This window comes from Lemur catta, chromosome 9, assembly GCF_020740605.2.
Source record: "Lemur catta isolate mLemCat1 chromosome 9, mLemCat1.pri, whole genome shotgun sequence".
Taxonomy (NCBI): Eukaryota; Metazoa; Chordata; class Mammalia; order Primates; family Lemuridae; genus Lemur; species Lemur catta.
In genome coordinates, this window is record NC_059136.1 from 68,307,666 (window position 1) to 68,326,740 (window position 19,075).

General features: G+C 36.0%; 1 pseudogene; it reads right to left on the minus strand.

The window, feature by feature from the left end:
• Positions 1-1,778: 1,778 nt before the first annotated feature.
• LOC123644409 lies at positions 1,779-2,406 on the minus strand (annotated as a pseudogene).
• Positions 2,407-19,075: the final 16,669 nt, after the last annotated feature.

The window sequence follows — 19,075 nt, forward strand, 5'->3', positions numbered from 1 at the left end:
AAGCATTTTTCTCTAGAGCCGTTAAAGGGAACATGGCTCAGCTGACACCTCGATTTTGGACTTCCAGCCTCTAGCACTGTGAGAGAAAAAATTTCTGTTGTTTTATGCCACTCATTTGTGGTAATTTGTTATGGTAGCCCTAGGAGACTAATACACAAACATAAAAACACCTTCCTTATCTTGTACTCTGAAATATCACATTACAAGATTATTCCCTCTTACTTATGACACTCTATCCAATACCAACATTAATCTTTTAGTCTGGCTTTCTCCAACCTAAAATCAACAATTCCTTCAAATATTTTTGATATAGCACAATTATAATACATCTTTGTTTTTGTACCTCAAAGATTTGTAGTTTGTCAAACTTTTATTAAAATATCACAGCCAAGACTAAATATACTCCAGAAGTGAGATTTCCTAGGCAAAGTAAAATATGTCTGAATTTAATTTCAGAACAGGACAATTCTATTATTTCCATGTAATATTATGTGAGGTTTTTAAATAGCATCCTTAGAGCATTGAAACATATCACATTTGTAATCTACTAAAATTTCCAAATCTTTTTTCTATGAACTTTATCAATGTCTGGTCATATCCAACATATGCTTATGCAAGAAATTTATTGGGCCAATCTATAGACCAATATATGTTCCTATTAAATTAATCTCAGTTTGAGGCTATACTTTCAGTGATAATGTTCTTTTCCAATTTGGATTTTGAATGCCAGTACATAGTATCTCTTCTCTAATTTTGTGTGGCTTGAGGATTTGGCAAGCATGTTATCTATATTTTCATCTATGTTGCCAATAGAAATGACAAGCAGATAAGATAAAGTTCATAAAAATAAGATCAAGATAGAGTTCAGTGGTATGTAAATATAGTACTTCCTCTAAGTAAACATGAACAAATTATCAATATTCTTTTTATCAGAGAGGAATCTATAGAATAATATCACTATTTCTCAGTATTTTATCATGTAATTCACCAGATCACAAATTACCTAGCGTAGCATGTGTTCAGCAAAAATTTTGCAATGCTTATAATATTATATTAATCTGCTAATAAAATAACAATTTAAAAAACAAAATCAAGCTATTTTGTATGATTAATTTTGGGAGGAATTTTAATTTATTGTTTTTAATGTCTTTCAAATATTTACAAACCATCTATTTAATATGACATTCAGGTTTGCTTACAAGTTTGTGATTTCTGAAATGAACCTTTTGTCTCTTCTTGAAAATTTACTCTGACTCAAAAGTTCTGATTTATCAGCAATTTTAATTTTTTTCACTTTATAATTTACCTTTATCAAACTATCCCACAGCACATAATTTCTTTTATGTGAGTATTACTTTGACATTATATAAAGTTATTAATAGAAAACACACAAGCCAAAAACTTTACATTCTCTAATCTTCAAGTCAGTCATCAACTCTTCTTAGATTTTTGAAGACATGAAAATAAAAATCAATTCAAATAGCACTCAAACACCATCTACACTGGTAATGAGGTGCAGCAGTCAATTTTAAGCCTCCTATTTTCCAGGATTTAGCTGAAATAACCCTCACCAGTCTCTTTGATATTTGTCAGTCTTGTTTTGAGGCTATTTTGTCCTGCTGGGTCTAAACAGAATACAATATTAAAATGCATTAATAAGCCATACTGCGAATATGGTATAAGTGGGTCTCTAACTCCTTAGGGGCAAGAGTGGAAACATAACAAATCCCGTGAACACAGGTGAATGCGCCTGGTTATTCCTGAGCTGGGAAGTTTCATCAATTTGGCTCTGAAGCCAAAGTCTGTGGTTTGATCTTCCTAGAAGCTTCCAGAACACAAAGTGAGCTTAGTTTGTCTCCAGATTCTTTTTCTCGGTGCTCTGAAAGAATGCCCTGCTTGCCTGATCCCACCAGGAAAATTCCCAGGAGGACGAAACCTTTGCTTTCCAGGTGTCCAGAGAAGCCTCCATTTCGCTGTATCCCACTCCCAGAAATCCCATAAACATCGTCTTCCTCCTTTGTGGATCACAGGACTTCTTATTTTCATCCGGTAAGATTTCTCCTTTGAAATAAGGCTGGAAGTCCTCCGTCTCGGTCCTGATCTGCTCCTTCACCACGGCCTAGAGGGGGACACCCGGCTTGTCCCACCTGGGCTTCAGGGAGGACAGGTCCGCACTGCCATCCGCACTGCTGGCCACGGTCACAGCTCCATTCCTTTTCCCCAGCTCATTCGCTTTGAAGGTCCTTGGTTCCTTGTCCAGTGTTTTCGGGTTTATATCCTGCAGATACTCGCAAAGACTGCTTTCTGGGGCTTGGCTCGGAGCGGCGCCAAGGCAGCAGCCCCCGGGCTCCTGCACCCACAGCCCGCGTCCCCACCTGGGGACGGCTGGGCCCTGCGCCCGCCCATGCCGCCCCAGCCTCCCGGGCCCTGGGAGCTGCACCCACTGCCAGCGCTGCCCTTCCGCCTCCTCTCGCGCTTGTCGCCCCGGGCCCCGAGAGTCCTCTAGCAATTTTCATTTTTATCAAAATAATTAGTACATTTTGTACATCCTCCCCTGATGTTGCAATTTCCTATTTGTGGTGTTTGTTCTAAACTTCATGGTTTGACGACCAGTCTCCATAAGGGAAAAGGCTAAAGCACAAAAGACGTTGATTAGATTTTCCTGATGTGTTAACATCACTCTCTTTTCCTGGAGCAAGAATCTCATTCCATTCTTCTTTGTTTTACTGTAAATATAGAGGACGACATCCTTCTTTCAACAGCTTCAGAGAGACCCTGTGGTTAAGGATCGCTTTTTTTTTCCTCCAGAGAATAACCCAAATTTATTTATTTATTTTTTCAGCGCATTATGGGGGTACAAAAGTTCAGGTTATATATATTGCCCATGCCCTCCCATGCCCCCGAGTCTGAGCTTCAAGCGTGTCCATTCCCCAGACAGTGCGAATCGCGCTCATCATGTAGGTATACACCCATCCCCTTCCCCCCAGCCCCCACCTCTGTCCGATACCCAATTGGTGTTATTCCCAAATGTCCAGCAATCCCATTATTGGGCATCTACCCAGAAGAACAAAAGTCATTCTATAAAAAAGACACCTGCACCCGAAAGTTTATAGCAGCACAATTCACAATTGCAAAGATGTGGAAACAACCCAAATGCCCATCAATTCATGAATGGATTAGCAAAATGTGGTGTATGTATACCATGGAATATTACTCAGCTATAAGAAATAACGGTGATATGGCATCTCTTTGGTTCTCCTGGAGAGAGTTGGGACCCATTCTATTAAATGAAGTATCCCCAAAATGGAAAAATAAACACCACATGTACTCCCCAGCAAACTGGTTTCCCTGATCATCACCTAAGGATCACTTTTAATGCTTGCCTTCATTGCCCTCGCATTCACACCATTTGCATCACTCTCCTGTTCTAACACTATTTTCAGAAATCTCCTGCAAAATGCAAGGTTTATGTTTTTTGCTGTCTGTGTCCTATAGGAGAATTTCCTAAATTGTGCTGTATGGATCATTAGTGTTCTGAAAGATATCAAATTTATTTTTAGGAGAAAATTAAAGCTTTAGTATATAAATATATTTGGGAAATAGTCACTCTATAGCTTTCCTCTTGGTGTCTCATTGTATAGTTGCTCATATGTTAAAATTAATAAGGATGATAAATTCTGCAGCAAACGAACTCCTTAACTTTGCATGATATAGAGTTTCACAGAATTACTTGAGCACAAAATGTTTTTTCCTCGGAATACCTCTTAACACCTGTTCAAAAGAATACACTTGAGAAAGCATTGAATGAAGCCGTTAACACTGAGGACCTTGGTATAAATTACTTGATCATATGAATCAGAATGACACAGAGATGCCCTTTCTAGATCCCCCCTTCAAGAAGAATTTCTGCACCTCTGTGGCAGGGCAGTCAGCACACAGCTTCCAGCTGACAGTCCTGGGAGCAGCTCTGCCAGAGTACGCAGCCCCTAGGGGAGCTGTCTTGTGGTGACAGAGCAAGACAGGGTATGAGGATCTAGTCCTTTCCGCCTAATGTAGTACAGCTCTGATGGGCAGTATTTGCTCCAGAGCTTTCTCCTGGGTCAGCCAAGGGTTTTTCATGCCTTCGTTGCAAATCAACTTCTTTTTGTACCTAATTCTACATCCTCCCCTTTCTTTTCTCAAGTGGGAATCCCACATCTTGCACCCCAAACTACATCTCAGTGTCTGCTGCTTGAGAACTTCTGTGATAGATGGAAGGCAGAAATTTAAACAAAAAATGTTTTGAGGCAATTTTCTTTGGATAAATATATATTAGTGAGAGGTGGGAGGAGAAAGTCCAGGGCAGAGACAGTGTTAGAGCAGCAGTGGGGAGAGGAGAGGTGCATCCCACGTGGATTTGACACATGGACAGGGAGACCATTACTAGGAATGTGTCAAGGCAGGAGCAGTAAGGAGAAGGAAAGGAAATAAATGATTCCAAGGACAAATATAGTTGCTACGTTATTTTGGTTGGCCTAATGATAGGCCTAAACATGTCGTGTTTCTCTGGTCTCAGGGCCAAGGACAAAACCAGCCTTAATTTTAAACAAGACTATAAATTAGGGTTTGAGCCAGATTGTGAGTCCATTTCATTATCTTACTTAATTTCAAACCTCTGCTGAAATTAGCTGCTGGAAGTGGTGATGCTGATTCAGCAGAAATATTTTTGGGCTGAGATTTATATAAAGGCAAATAAACTAGTCAATTCAAGGGAAGATAAAATCGCCTTAAACCAGTTGTTGGGCTAAATCGAATTGATTCCTTGGGCCACTTAAGCAAGAATGCAATTCTAAAATGTGGTCAAATTGAGCAAGTATTCTGTGAAACTATTATCAAAATAAGCATACACTGAATTACATCTAAAACAAATATAAAATGCTACTGTGGCCAGTACAGTTTGAACTAATCACTAAATTCAATTCTCAGCTACATCATGCTTAGTACAAGGATTCTCTCTTTGACTCCTTCACAGAATGCTCTCTCAAAAAGGCATGTGTCATTTTTAGTTACATAGGAAGACTGCATTTTCAATTAAGTTCTTATTTTGTGAGAAGGCGTTGTTTTATTTCTTCTTTGGTGTGGACACCTAGACACTTAATGTAGTTTATAAATCCGGAAAATAAACAAGTATACCTTACTTCAAGAAATAGTGCTATGATTTACTAATTAGTTGTCTCATTCATTATTGTTTGAGTGAAGTTTACTTTTATACAGCTAATAGACATGAATCAACTCAGAAATGGTCATAGGGTTTAATTATTTTTCTATTTGCATATTTGAAAGTTGAATATATTTTCAAGGAAAAATAGACGTAGTTAATCTTAATAAAGGCTCCCTCAGAAAGCTAAACATATTTTTCCACTTCAAATCTACTTCCCCTCCTGTATTCTACTCTCTGAGGATTTCTGTGGATGTTAAGTATGAAAGGTAATTTATGAATATTTGTAAAAATATAAGATATCATAATGCATTGTAGTTATTTGCTCTTAGAGTTGAACCTGAGTTCATCTCCAGGAAAGACCTTTTCTTTCGTTTGGTAGTGGAGTTTACTAGTACCTATGTTGAGTGTTGTGATTCTTGTTCTAAAAGATTGTTTTTTGAGGTCAATGTCTCCTAGGGAGATGTTGAAACCCCAGAACATACACAGGCTTTTCAAAGAATTACTTGGAAGAAATAAAATGTTACTGTATTTCCGATGATAGATGAGGTATTTCTGTTTGCATGTCATCAACATAGAATGGAGAAGAAATTAATATGTCCTTACTATCTTTGAGGTATTCTGCTAGATGTACTATCTACACTGTTTAGTATACTTATCAACTGCAATCAACTAAATAGGCCATAAAATAATTTTTTTGGTAAGAAAATTAAGTTGTGTAATATTCCCAAGATCTCTTATTTTTAATCTGTGGAGATTTGACTTGAACTTTAAGTTCTGAAGTCTGTGTCCTTTCTAGTTCATTAAGCTACTTCAATCAATAATGTGCCTTCCGTCAATATTTAGTCTGTATAACATTTTACATTTTAGAACCAGTTTTTTTATATTTATGCTTATCTAGACTTATTATCAAAAGACTTGATATCAAAAAGAAGATAATCTTGATAGGATTTTAAAGTTGTTGAAATAGGAATCTGAAGAGAAAGTATATTTTATATTAGTATTTTTAAAATTATGTTTTGTTATTTACTAGTAGTCCATGAACAATATACAGGTTTGAATGAACAAACCAGTAAGTAAATTTTTTGATATACAAAGATTCCATTAATGTTTACACTTAATTCACTGACAGTTTGGCTAAGTTGAAACTCAAAGATGTAAACTGTGTTGGCATACCTTTTCATCCTTAGTGCTTGCTAGGTAGAACAAAAATGGGATGTGGTTGTTCCACTCAGTGGGTAGAACTCAACTGTTCTTATAGCTCTGGCCAATGCTCTTTTTGAAGAACCTTATTACATTTTAAATGATCTTTGAATTTGTTTACCAATGCCCTAGGTGTTTGATTTGCCACATGGAAAATGAAAGACCAGCAGATGAAAGACACTCTTTTTTGGTCTACAAACTATGAAAATGAATAGTAAAAACTAATCAAACCATTTTGGTCATTCATTTAGATGCCCATAGTACTAGCTCATTCTCTGATGAGCCCAGCTGAAATGAAGGTGGTCAATGAGTCTGTATCACCACCATTGTCATCATGGCTTCCTGGATCCATCATCATTCTGGACTTGGTAACACATTCTCCATTATAGATGAGGGAAACAAGGAAGGACTCGATGATTTGATGCAGGGGATACCACTGCATGCCAGACTTGCATCTCCTGATAAAATTTGACCATTTTTTCTCACCACAAGAGAAGCTGTATTGCATGGATGATGGTTTCTGCCCACTCCTGGCATACTGGCCATTTCAGATCTTTGACACGCTCTCAGTGCTTTGATACCTCATCACAGTTGACACTTTCCAGGTTATGGTTTGCTGTTCCAGTCATATCTGCCTACTTCTACCCCATGTTGTAGGCTTCAAAACAAATCTGCATAATGTTTTTGGCTCTCTAAGTCATTCGTGCTCTGACATTGGGGTGCCATTTATTGCAAAAGCTACTCAACAAGCTAATAGTCAAGATATTTTATTTACCTCTCATATCCCCTACTATCCATAGGCAGATGGTTTTGTTTAGTGTTGAAAAAGCCTATTCAAAAATAAAATTAAACAATTTTAAATCTACTTTCCTTATCTCACTCTGGTCCACATACTTTAGTAAGGCACTGTTTTTTTTTTTTCTTTTCATTGAATACAGCTTTCCTTAAAATAGATCATCTCCTCTAGACTACTTGCTATGTAATTCTCATAAAAAAAGGTGAGGCATTATACAGGCTTGTTTAAAGCAAGTTCTATCCTGACCATTCCTGGGCATATTTTTTTTTTATTCCTAATAGCAACCTTAGGTCCATCTGGTTAGTACACTAGATACAATAAAAGGTGACTTAAGGGATTCATACTAATTCTAGTTCTGCCACCTGGATTCTATTTTTGAACTGACAGAGTCCTGGATCATGATAATGATCACTTGGTCGAGTACACTGCACACTAAGTCTCCCAGTAGTGGTCTATGTGGGTCAAAGTGGCAAACATAATGTGTCTTCTTAAGTTTTATAGAAACTTCATCTTCTTTTTGACCTGACCCTTCCAAACAAAATTCTGGGTTCAAGTAAGAGAAGGCAGAAGAAAATGTTAGGTTATAACTTCTGAAATGAGACACAACAATTTGGTTGGGTGGGGTGGGGGGAGATAAAAAGAAAAAAATATCATCATGGTACCTGGGGAGAAAAAACTCTGGACCCCAGAGAGTATGATGATGGGAGGGACATTAATGATCTTTGTCTTCCAGAAGCACCCTAAAGAATTTCTCATTAAGGTAAACACTGATGTGGCTCCCTAAACTACTGCATCAGGCACCTTAATTTAATTGACTGCTGTCATCTCCTGCCAGATGCTCTGATCATGGTTTGATTATCACTCTCATTAATCTCATCTAAAAGGTGATCAGAAAATGCAGAGCATGGTCTCAGCTCTTGGACCTTCCAGGTAAAAACAGCTGTCAGTATTTTTGATATCTTCCCAACACCTATTCCCATAACTATTGTGTATTCATTCCCTAAGTGGGCAAATGCCTCCTGGATGGTGGCATGGACAAACAGAAAAGGTGAACTCATTCCGCTCATGAAGTCTCATTCAAAACAAGATCTAAAAACAATTATTTGAACTGAAATGGAACTCTAAGGTTTACCAACTGACTGGAATTCCATGATGAAGTTACTGTCAATCTGGGCTCCCTGTTGATGTAGGTCCCACTTCAGGTTTCAATAATTGTAAAAGTACCTTTTTCATTTATTTTCATTTTTTTAAATTTTTAACAAGGACACCATTTACAGCCCTAATACAAACACTTCTTGTGTGGAAGCTGGATATTAACTGTCCTTCCTCCCCAAATCATGGTGATTTATACCTTAATGGAGGTTATAAAAGACTTCCATGTGTTAAAGAAATACCAGTAGATTATGGTAACTTTCAAATGACTGCAGAGGTCTCTCCAAAATGAAGCTACCCTTGATTACTCAGGAGAGCTTTCCAAGGGAAAACTAACCTAATATCTATATAGAGGTCATGCCTATGATGAGAATCACCCAATTAGAAATGATGCTATAAAATTTATCTCTGACTTTAGTTGAAGTGATCCCTTGGCCATGAAAGACATTCAAGCCAGTGTCAACTCACTGTCCTAGAATGCTTTATGGTTGATAAAATTGTCCTAGGCATTCTTGCATGCCAAGGCAGAATCATTGTAATTATTAATCCAAACTGATGTACTTGGATTGATGCCTAAGGAAAAGTGAAAAGGTCAACATAGGAACTTAAGGAGAAAGCCAGGTCGACCTGATGGTTTATGGGATTTGTTCAGCTGGGTGAATACAGAACGCTAGGGGCATGGCTGAGGTCAATACTGCAGGTTACCCTCATCCTGTTGCTTGGATTAAGTCCTATTATGGTATCTTTAATTAAATGATGTATGAAAAAAAATGCACAAATTTGATCTCAGACTCTATCAGTCATATTAATCAGAGTGACTGATGCAGTTGGAAAATTCACCTGTAAGTCAAGATGGTATATAGTAGATGGTATAAATATGAGAGGTAGATATTGTTGGGAAATATGGATTTTTTTTACACAAATCTTTTACATTTCTGTTCATATCATGAGCAGAAACACTGACAGCTATTCCCTGACTATCTTTCCAAGGATGTTTTTATAGTAAACAGCCATGGAAGATAGGATAGGGCATCCCTCTGGAGAAAAGAGTGATTTGCTTAAAACCTTATAAGAGAGAGATAGTCTCTTTCTGGATTGAAGGATAACTTGCTTACTGCCTGTTATAAAATTTTGGGTTCCCTAAGCTTAGGATTCTTTTCCTGTAACATGTGTCGCCTTACCGTCTTTAGGTGACCCTGTGGGAACTGTGGCTTGAGGATCTGGCATAAGAAGATAATGATAAAATTGCTACTTCCATTGCTCTGTGAACTAAATTTTTTCTTTGGTTCAAGTGTCTTTTGTTGTCTGTAAGCACTCATAAACCAGTGGCAGGATAACATATTAGCCTTCCAATAGATTAAAAATCATAAACATTTCATAGTTCTTGTTATATATTACTGTATTAGTATTAATCAGGTTTCTCCAGAGAAACAGAACCAAAAGGAGTCTATATGTAGAGAAAGGGGGGATTTATTAAGGGGAATTGGCTCACATAATTATGGAGACTGAGAAGCCCCATGACAGGCTGTCTGTAAACTGAGAGCCCTGGGATGCTGGTGATTGACTTAGTCCATGTCCAAAAGCCAGAAAGCCAATGGTATAACTCTTAGTACAAGGCTGAAAGCCTGAGAACTGGAGGCCCACCTGTGTAAGTCTTGCAATACAAACTCTAGAGAACCTGGAGTTCTGAGGTCCAAGGTATGGAGAAGAAGGGTGTCTCAGCTACAGTGGAGGGGGAGGAGGGAGGGGCAGAGGGAGAGAATTTGTCTTTCCTCTGCCTTTTTGTCCTATTCAAGTCCCCATCTGATGGGGATGGTGCCCACCCACATTGAGGGTGTATCTTTTCCTCTCAGCCCATGAACTCATACACCAAACTCCTCTGGAAATATCCTCACAGACACACTCTGAAATAATGGTTCACTAGTTCTCTAGATATTCCTTATTCCAGTTAAGCTGGCACCTAAAATTAACCATCCCAATCACCCTTAAAGTAGTAGCATAAGTAACATTAAAGAAAGAGATCATCTGTATTATGTGTGAAAATGGGTGTTAAGTGGGAAATAGTAATTCCCCTGATATGCAACTGCTAGAGGACTAAATTATTGGGAACCTATTTTATTTAGACTCTGATCTGAAAATGAATCTTTCTGACTACGGGGATATACTCTGTCAGCTTCCTACTCTGGCTACCAAGCAAGGAAAACAATGGAGTTAGTAGAGATAGTATAAGCAGGGCAATGTGCTAAGGGACAGAAGAATGGATGCACATGTCTAAACAGACTAACAAAAGTTGTCACCCAATTAACCAGTAAGGCAGATTGTCAGTATTTTGATGAGTGAATTTCAGGAAATAAATTTTAATTAGGCTATTGTTAAGACAAACTTTGAGCATTTGAAAATCATTATAGAAACCACATTCCATTGCAGAGTGTCCTAATATAAGAGGCTGTGGGACACCATGAATATTAACAACTAATCTAGATCAATCTAGGAAAAGAAAGCCCTAACTCAGATTTTGACAGGAATAATTCCATCAATCATACTTGTCAATGGTTATCTTCAATGCTGAGAGAAAAGGAACTGGACGTTAGAACCGCTGAAAGATATACTGAGTTGTATGTATTTTTGCTTAAGTTAATATATCACTAAATTTATATAGTTCTGGCCATAGAAGTTAGATTCTGTCATTTTCAGCAAATTGGTTTGTTATCTTCATAAAGATGAGAATTAAAGAGCCCTACTAATTGTTGCCACCCATAGGTATATCATGACCAGAATGGCACAACCACATCAGGAAAATGGTATCTCATATGGACTCTTTGCTGCCTTATTAATCAACTTTAATGATTGCTCCCTGTCAGTCAACTGAAATATGCAGTGTGAAGAATAATTGCATGCCATACTGTCACCAATATTAGGTCTACTATGCTATGGTTATCCTGATCAGGGAAGGTCACTTTGAGGAGGTGGAATTTGGGCTGAGACCTGAGGTGGTTATATGAAGAGGAAGCACATTCTGAGCAGCAGAAAAACCAAGTACACTGGTCCTCAGACTGACTAACTATATTTACTGTACTTTTTTTCCTGCTGGAGAGCAGTAATGAAAAACTTGGACCACTTAAAAGATCCATTATTAACTATAATATTTATGATCAGCATGCTGCTTTCCTAAAACAACATTTTCTCTTTTTTTGGTAATATTTTTCTGGTATTACCAGGCTGAGTATACTAGAAAAGATTGTAAGTTTACATTTGTTCGGGGGCCAGATGCTTAAATTACATTTGCATTTTCCAGAAAATTTTACTATATTTGTTTAATGATAAATTTGAAGTCACTTTTTACAGCTTTTTTCCCCCAGATAAAAAAGCTCTGTTTATCTTTTTCCTCCATTGGCCATAGATCGATAGATAGATTTGTAATAGGGTGGAAGAATCACTGGATCAGTTGTGAAAAACACGCAGAAATTATTGCCCAATTTAAAGATTGTATTTAACCTCTTTGAGAGAATATTAACCTCTTTTGATCACCTCACAGGGTTATTGTAGTAATCAAATTACAAAATGCATGTAGAAACGTTCTGTATCTAATGTGCTTTATAAATGTACAAGAGTAATATGATGAATAAGGAGACAAAAGAACCTTTTTTTTTGGCCTCAGAGCTAATTTGGAAATTTTTTTTTTTAATTTTCCTCACCTTCCCTTAACTTAGAGATACTTTCCTGAAATGGATTTTATAAAGATTATTTTCACCTGAATTCTTCTGTATTATTATATTGGTTTTGACAGTGTAACTACTAGTCTTTTCCATTAAACAGGTTTTCTCAGATTTTTTAATCACGAAATGAAGGGTAATATTTACCCAATTCCAAATTATAAAATAAAAATGAAGAAACCCAACTAATCTGCTGTCTTTAAGGACAATGTCATCTATCCTACTATTCAGAAATTCACAATTTATTTAATATATGAATATTTGGCCATAATTTTCAAAGAAGCATTTTAATACATTTACAGCTGAAAGTGAAACAGATTATTCATCGACAACATGAAAAAGTCATTGAACCTTCCATTTTACACATTTAAAATGAAGTACAAGTATAGAATTCCCTATACAGAATTTCTGCTGACTCTCCATGAAGCTTCAGTGAAGTAAGCTTTGTGTTTTTGCAAATGTGCAGTATAAATTATTGCAAGTTAAACATATTGATTTAAATAACCTTACTTGGTTTTTTCTTTAAGCTATTCTGTATTGATCACTCCCCGCCCCCACCCACCGATAAACAGAAAACTGATGAAATTGCAATAATTACATAATCCAGAGAAAATATCACTGGGAGAAAAAAAGGAATGGAAATCTTCATCTATAACAATAATCAACCATGCTAGTTGTAAAGGAATAAATCCAAGTAAAAATATATTTTAAAATAATAATTTGTTTTAAAAAGTGGTGATATCTTAAGTTGTTTACTTTGGGTAACAGAAACATTTGTGATATTCTTATTCTATAGATAAGGTAATCCAGGCTCACCGAGTTCTAATATGATGATCATCATCTTTATATCATCATAATCAACATCTATATCCAAAAACAGAACAGCAGCAAATACAGTCCATGAATGGAAGGTCTACCATCATCTCAACAGTTAATATTTTTATTATGTTGTTATGGTAACTTTGGCAGATAGATACTATGATCATTGTACAGAAATAAACCACGTGACATGGCTCATTCAAGGTCACACAGTTAGGACTTTATATGTTTTCAACCCAGAAGTCAAAGATTCAAATTTAGGTTGGACTGACTTTATGCCCTACCATTCTTTTTATTACACCACACAGCCTCTAATGTATAAACTAGTTTCCTCCCATCCTTTATTAGGTATTTGCTAAAAACTAAATTCTCACTATACACTGCAGGGGGGAAGACAAACTTAGGAGCATATAATTAATATTCCTGATCATGATAATAAGCATTGGGATGGAATAGATTTCATTTGTCATGCTCTGGCTATTGAGAGAATATCTTAGTTACCAAAAAGGGATAGGTAAATATTTGAATTGTGAAAAAATAAATTATGGAAATTCCATGGTCCTAGCCTTTTATTTTTCTTATATCTTTCATCTATTTGTGACAACCATTGATCAGTGGTTCACTTTCTCATGATAGAACTGGCATCACAACCAAATTTATCCATTAATTCACTAGTTTGTTTATTAGTCACATACTATTCTTGATGCTAGAAAATTAATTGATGAGACTTAATTATGAGCAATTTCTCCTGTAGGGGAAAACAGATATTAAGTGTTTGACTACATGGTGCTTTAAGGCCGTATAAGAGTATGTAATGGGGTAATAATACTGTTTAGATATATCTGAAAATATAATCCTGAGTTTTGAACTAGATCTAAAAAAAGAAAAGGTGGTGAAGGAAAAAATTTCCAGGAAGCAAATACATCATATGCAAAGGCCCTGTGGCAGGCAGGGAGAAACTAATATTCAATAAGTGAAGAAAAGCTTGTGTAACAGACCCCAAAGAGCACATGGGGGAGTATGGTGTAAGATGTGAAGTACATTAGGCCTCAGCAAAAACAATTATAAATTATTCAAATATTTGGAAGCTGGCAAGAGTGGATGGATCAAGAAAAGGTCAGAGTTGTGTTTCAAAAAGATTACTCCAATTGGGATGTGAAGAATGTGAAGAATGGTGGAGGTAGTTGGTGAGAAACTATTCAGAGATACCTGTGATATTTTAACTTGGAACATTCTGGGGTGAGCAGAAGTCTGCCTTTGTAATTATATTCTGCTTAGTTCAATATTTCAAGGATATTTGTAGCCTCAGATGATAAATACCAAGCACAAATTTGGATTTAATTTATTTGGTTTTACTGAGAAAGTAATCTTCTAGGAATAGTCAAAAGTTACAGTAGATTTGGTACAATGATATATTTTGAGGAAGTACTGCAATATTTTCTAACTTTATCTTAGGTGGTATATTTGCAGTGGAAAAATATTTCAACCAAATAATTGAAAAGCAATCTGGTAAAAGAAATAATATTTTAGTGGCAGGGCGGTTAATAATGCAAGCTACAGTGTTAGTGGGAGAAGGAACTTGTAAGATGCTTGGAACACTGTATTTAGGCTTTGTAAAATAGACATCAACAAGAATAAGTTTGGTTAAGTAAAGAGTTTGACATGAGTGGACAACCTATAAATAAAGAGGATCAGCCTTAGGTTGTGCTACCATGAATACACTAAATTCAGTAGAAAAAAAACATATGCAGTAATACTATTTTTTTCTACATGAATAGTGACAAGTAACAAGTTTAACTGACTGATCTAGACATAGATTATGGGAACAAAGAAAGGTGAAATGAGCCAATCAGAATAAGTCAAAAATGTACTAACAGTATAAAACCGTCATGTTGTTAACAGTATGCTGTTAAAGTCACTAACAGTATAAGAAAAGTAATTTAAATTAGATTATAATGATCATGGAGAGCCAAAGGAATGCCTTGGAGAAAAGATGGCTAGCCAATACTGTCAGACGTGAAACAAAACTAGTCTACTAAAGAATCAAGTAGTCTGGCAAAGAATTTTCACCAGTATGTGAGAACAAAAGGTTTCCATCAATCAGTCAATTAATAGCTACTAACAGTAATGAGAAAGAATTGAACTTATTGCTTAAAAGTCCATTGGGCAAATTTTATTATTGTATTCATACTGGATTTTTTTATTTTTATTTTTCTAAAGTTGATAATGTCTTGATGACAGTTTTCACTTTGTTGACTTGTGGATTAGCTGTGTCAACAATCAGATGACATCAACATGAAAGAATTCAGACATCTTTACTAAGGATTCAGCATATTGAGTTCACGTATAGTCTGTCCTGAATTCACTTCCGTGGCTTTCACTATGTACCTTTTTGTGTGGAAACGTACATATTTGGAATCAGACATTTCTGGGGTCAAATGTGTCATTAACCAAACTATATTATTTAGGGGAAAATAGCACTTCTCCAAGCTTTAGTGCCTGGGAATAGCATGTGCAAATGTCCTGTGAGAGCAGATGGAATGACATGGATAAACAACTGAGAAAAGGTCTTGGGACACAGAGAACAAGTGAATTGTGATAAGAATTAATGTTGGAGAGTGAACTAAGATTCAAATCAGGCAGAAATTTGTTGCATTTTTGTCAATCTCAAAACAATATTAACAACTGAAGCAGAGAAATGGCAAAATCAGGTTTGTTTTGCATATAGTTAGCCCTCAGTAAATGTTAGCTGGCATTTTTATCCATTTGCATGTACCAGAAATTTTTAGCAGATAGGTAATATGTCGTACCAGCACTAAGATATACACTACACATTCCCTGATAAGTAAAGAAGTGAAGAGTGAGTTCATTGATGTGCTGTAGCAGAAGCAGAACCACTGCATCCACTATGCTGCCCAAACAACCTTTATGGTGTGCAATCTCACATTCCTGGACATCTCCAGCATTCAAAAAATGCTATCTCAGCAGTAATACTGAGTGCTGTTATTAGCAGCCTTGTGCTGTCATGTACCATTTTCCTGGGCTGCTCTTTATATTTGCTTGGAGTTTATTTTATTTATTTATTTGAAAATAGGAATCTGTGCAACTGTTTAATGAAATCCATATATAAAAAAGGCTTTTGAGGTGACTGGTGAATAGTAATAAGAAGGGTAGAAATACAACAGGTTTATGGTTTTGCATAAATTTAGGGTTAGTATGAGTTACTGAAATATTTCTCAGAAAAACATGACTCCAAGTTTAACACATTGACTGCCACACTAGAAAAAAAATTTTTTTTCCTTGGGACCATGGTGTTTTATTACGAAAATAGAATAAAAACTTCAAGAACAAAACTGTCCTTTCTGATTTAATGAAAAATGTGTTATTTTGTATTGTTTTCTGTGTGTGTGTGTTATATGCAACTTAAAAAATACTTCATGCAGCTCACAAGGTGAAGAGATATATGCTTCACGAAGTCCCGGGCTCACAACTAGCATGAATTAAATATAACTCACAGGGCAGTTAATGTGTTAAAGGTGCAGCCATATAAATTATCTGAGCATCTTCTCTTTGAATACAGAAATATGGCATAGAAAGTGTTTGAACTTTTACAAATGTAGACGTCATAGAATGTTATAATATAGGAAGATATGATATTTCATAAAATAAATCCAAAAAATCTAGGACATGCATAGATTTCTAATGTTAACAAATTGTAGGTCAAATAGAAAAAAATACTGTATTTGTATGAATAATTGGAATTTGAAAGGTTATAAGTGCATGGGATTCACTTTATTATTTATTTTTAAGAGTAATTTTCAGAAAAAATTATTAGTTAAAGAAGGCATTATAGGTTTTATAAAAAATTGCTACTGGCCAAATCAGACAATTTTAGAAATCATAGGGAACTTTGTTCCATCAATGGTGACCCTTTAATACAATCCATAATGGTTCCATATTTTATAAGTAGCCTTTTCACCAAATGCAAATACAAAATGGAACCACATAACACAAAGAAGGCTCTAAACTCCTTGAGTAGAGAACTACCTATGGATAGGAGCCTAGGCCAAAATGTATTCTAAGGAGCTCTGTGGCCCTATCAATTAAGTCTATGGAGCAGCACATTCAAACCTAAGTGGCCTTCAAATCTCAAGCGAATTATCTCTGAAAACAGCTAGATAAAAATTATTATGATCAACTTATACTTTTTTCCTTGCATTTGTGAATGGGATAAAAAATATCAGTATTGGCCACATGAGTTGTTGCCAGTTCCAAGGTAACAGTTTTAACTCTACACATGGATCACACTTGGTTGTTCTTGTAGGAAAAGCATTGCAAAACATTATCATCATCATTTTTTACCCGCATTATGTCAGCACTCTAAACTCTTTTGCATGTATCCAATCTTGACCTCGTTCAATCTATTTGCAATACCAATAGCAAGAAGTCATTTACAATGGCTTTGACATCTACATGATTTATTTCTCTCATTGCCTCTCTGACCTCACCCCTTCTCTCATGGTCTCCCGTCTTTCCTCAATCACACGAGGCAAAGCCCTCTCTTAGGGTTGCATTTGCTTTTTCTTCTAGCTGGTATGTTCTTCTCCTACAGGGAGTAAATATGGCTCTGTTTTTCAATTCTCATGTCTCTACTTAAATGTAATCTTACTGAAGTCTTCTTCCTGGTTACCTCACCTACAAATACATACCACACTTCCCCATCTATTCCCTGAAAACCCAGCTTTATTTTTCTCCTTAGTATGTAGCACAATAAAATTTACTATATCTTTTACTTACTGATCTTGTATTTTTCCCCTATGAGAATATAAGGTACTGTTTCCTAGTGTCTACAAGGTGCTTGGTGCATATTAGATACTGGATTTTTTTTTCTTTTGCCAAAAGCATGAATACTTTGACAGTGAAGTAGGAAAATCTTCAAGTACTAGAGGTTTCTTCCAACTTGTTCCATTAAAATGAAGGTCCATTTAACTTTATGTATGTCAGAACAGAGAAGAACAGAGTAGGAATCAGATCAGCCTCTGCCTTTCCTTGTCCATCTTCTGCCTGTCTACTTACTGATCAACAAGACTGTAGCATTGAGCTTCTGGGATTTGATGTTAATCGTGTTTATTTATTTTGGATTTCTTGATATTTATGATACTTCCGTTTTTCTACTTGATTTCTTTTCTTACTTTGTGCTCTAGTCCCTAGTTTATTTTTTTCCTAACTAATGCTTACAGAAGAGATTAGATCATAGCCCTTTCCTTTTTTAAAATGCCGAAAGACTAATTTTTGTACATATGGGGTACGACTAGGAGTAACTATTGCTAGTAGAGATTAAATTTCTGCAGGAAATGGTGAATGTAGCTACAAATGAAGTTTCAATGTTTAAAAAATAATAGAATCAAATAACACAAAAGTCTAATCATTTTATTTTTCCATAAATTTATTCCATTTCACATAAAAAGTAGAAAAATCTTTAGAACACTGTGCTTATACACACAAATACTCTTTGTATTATTTACATAGATTGATATACATTTTAAAAAGTACTATATCCATCAAATGCTGGCGGACAGGTGTTAACTAAATTATTCTGCTAGTACATATCAACATAGGGGAGACTGATAAAAAAACAAATAATTCAAAATGGGTTTATATTCTTATATTTATTTGCTAGGGTTACTGCAACAAAATGCCACAAAGTGGGTGGCTTAAACAACAGAAAACTATTATCTCACATTATAGAGACAAAATCTGTTGTCTCACATTCTAGAAGTTCATGATCGAGGTGTCAGCAGGGTTGATTCCTTTTGAGGGCTGTGAGAGAGAAGATATTCTATGACTTTTGCCCAGTTTCTGGTGGTTTTCTGACAATCTTTAGTGTTCCTTGGCTTGTGGAAACATCACTCCAATCTCGCCTTCATCTTCATGCAGCATTCTGTCTATGTGTGTCTGTCTCCAAATTATATTGTATTTAAGGACCACTCTAATGATCTAATTTTAATTTGATTATGACTCCAAGCAAGGTCACATTCTGAGGTAATGAAGGTTATTACTTCAATGTGTCTTTTTTAGGAGCAGGGTGGGAGGGGGATTCAACTCATAACAATCCTCCATTGGAGTTATAAATAAAATTTTTGGAAATCTTGGCCTAGAGATAACAAGAAAGATTTTCTAGTAGACATGACACTT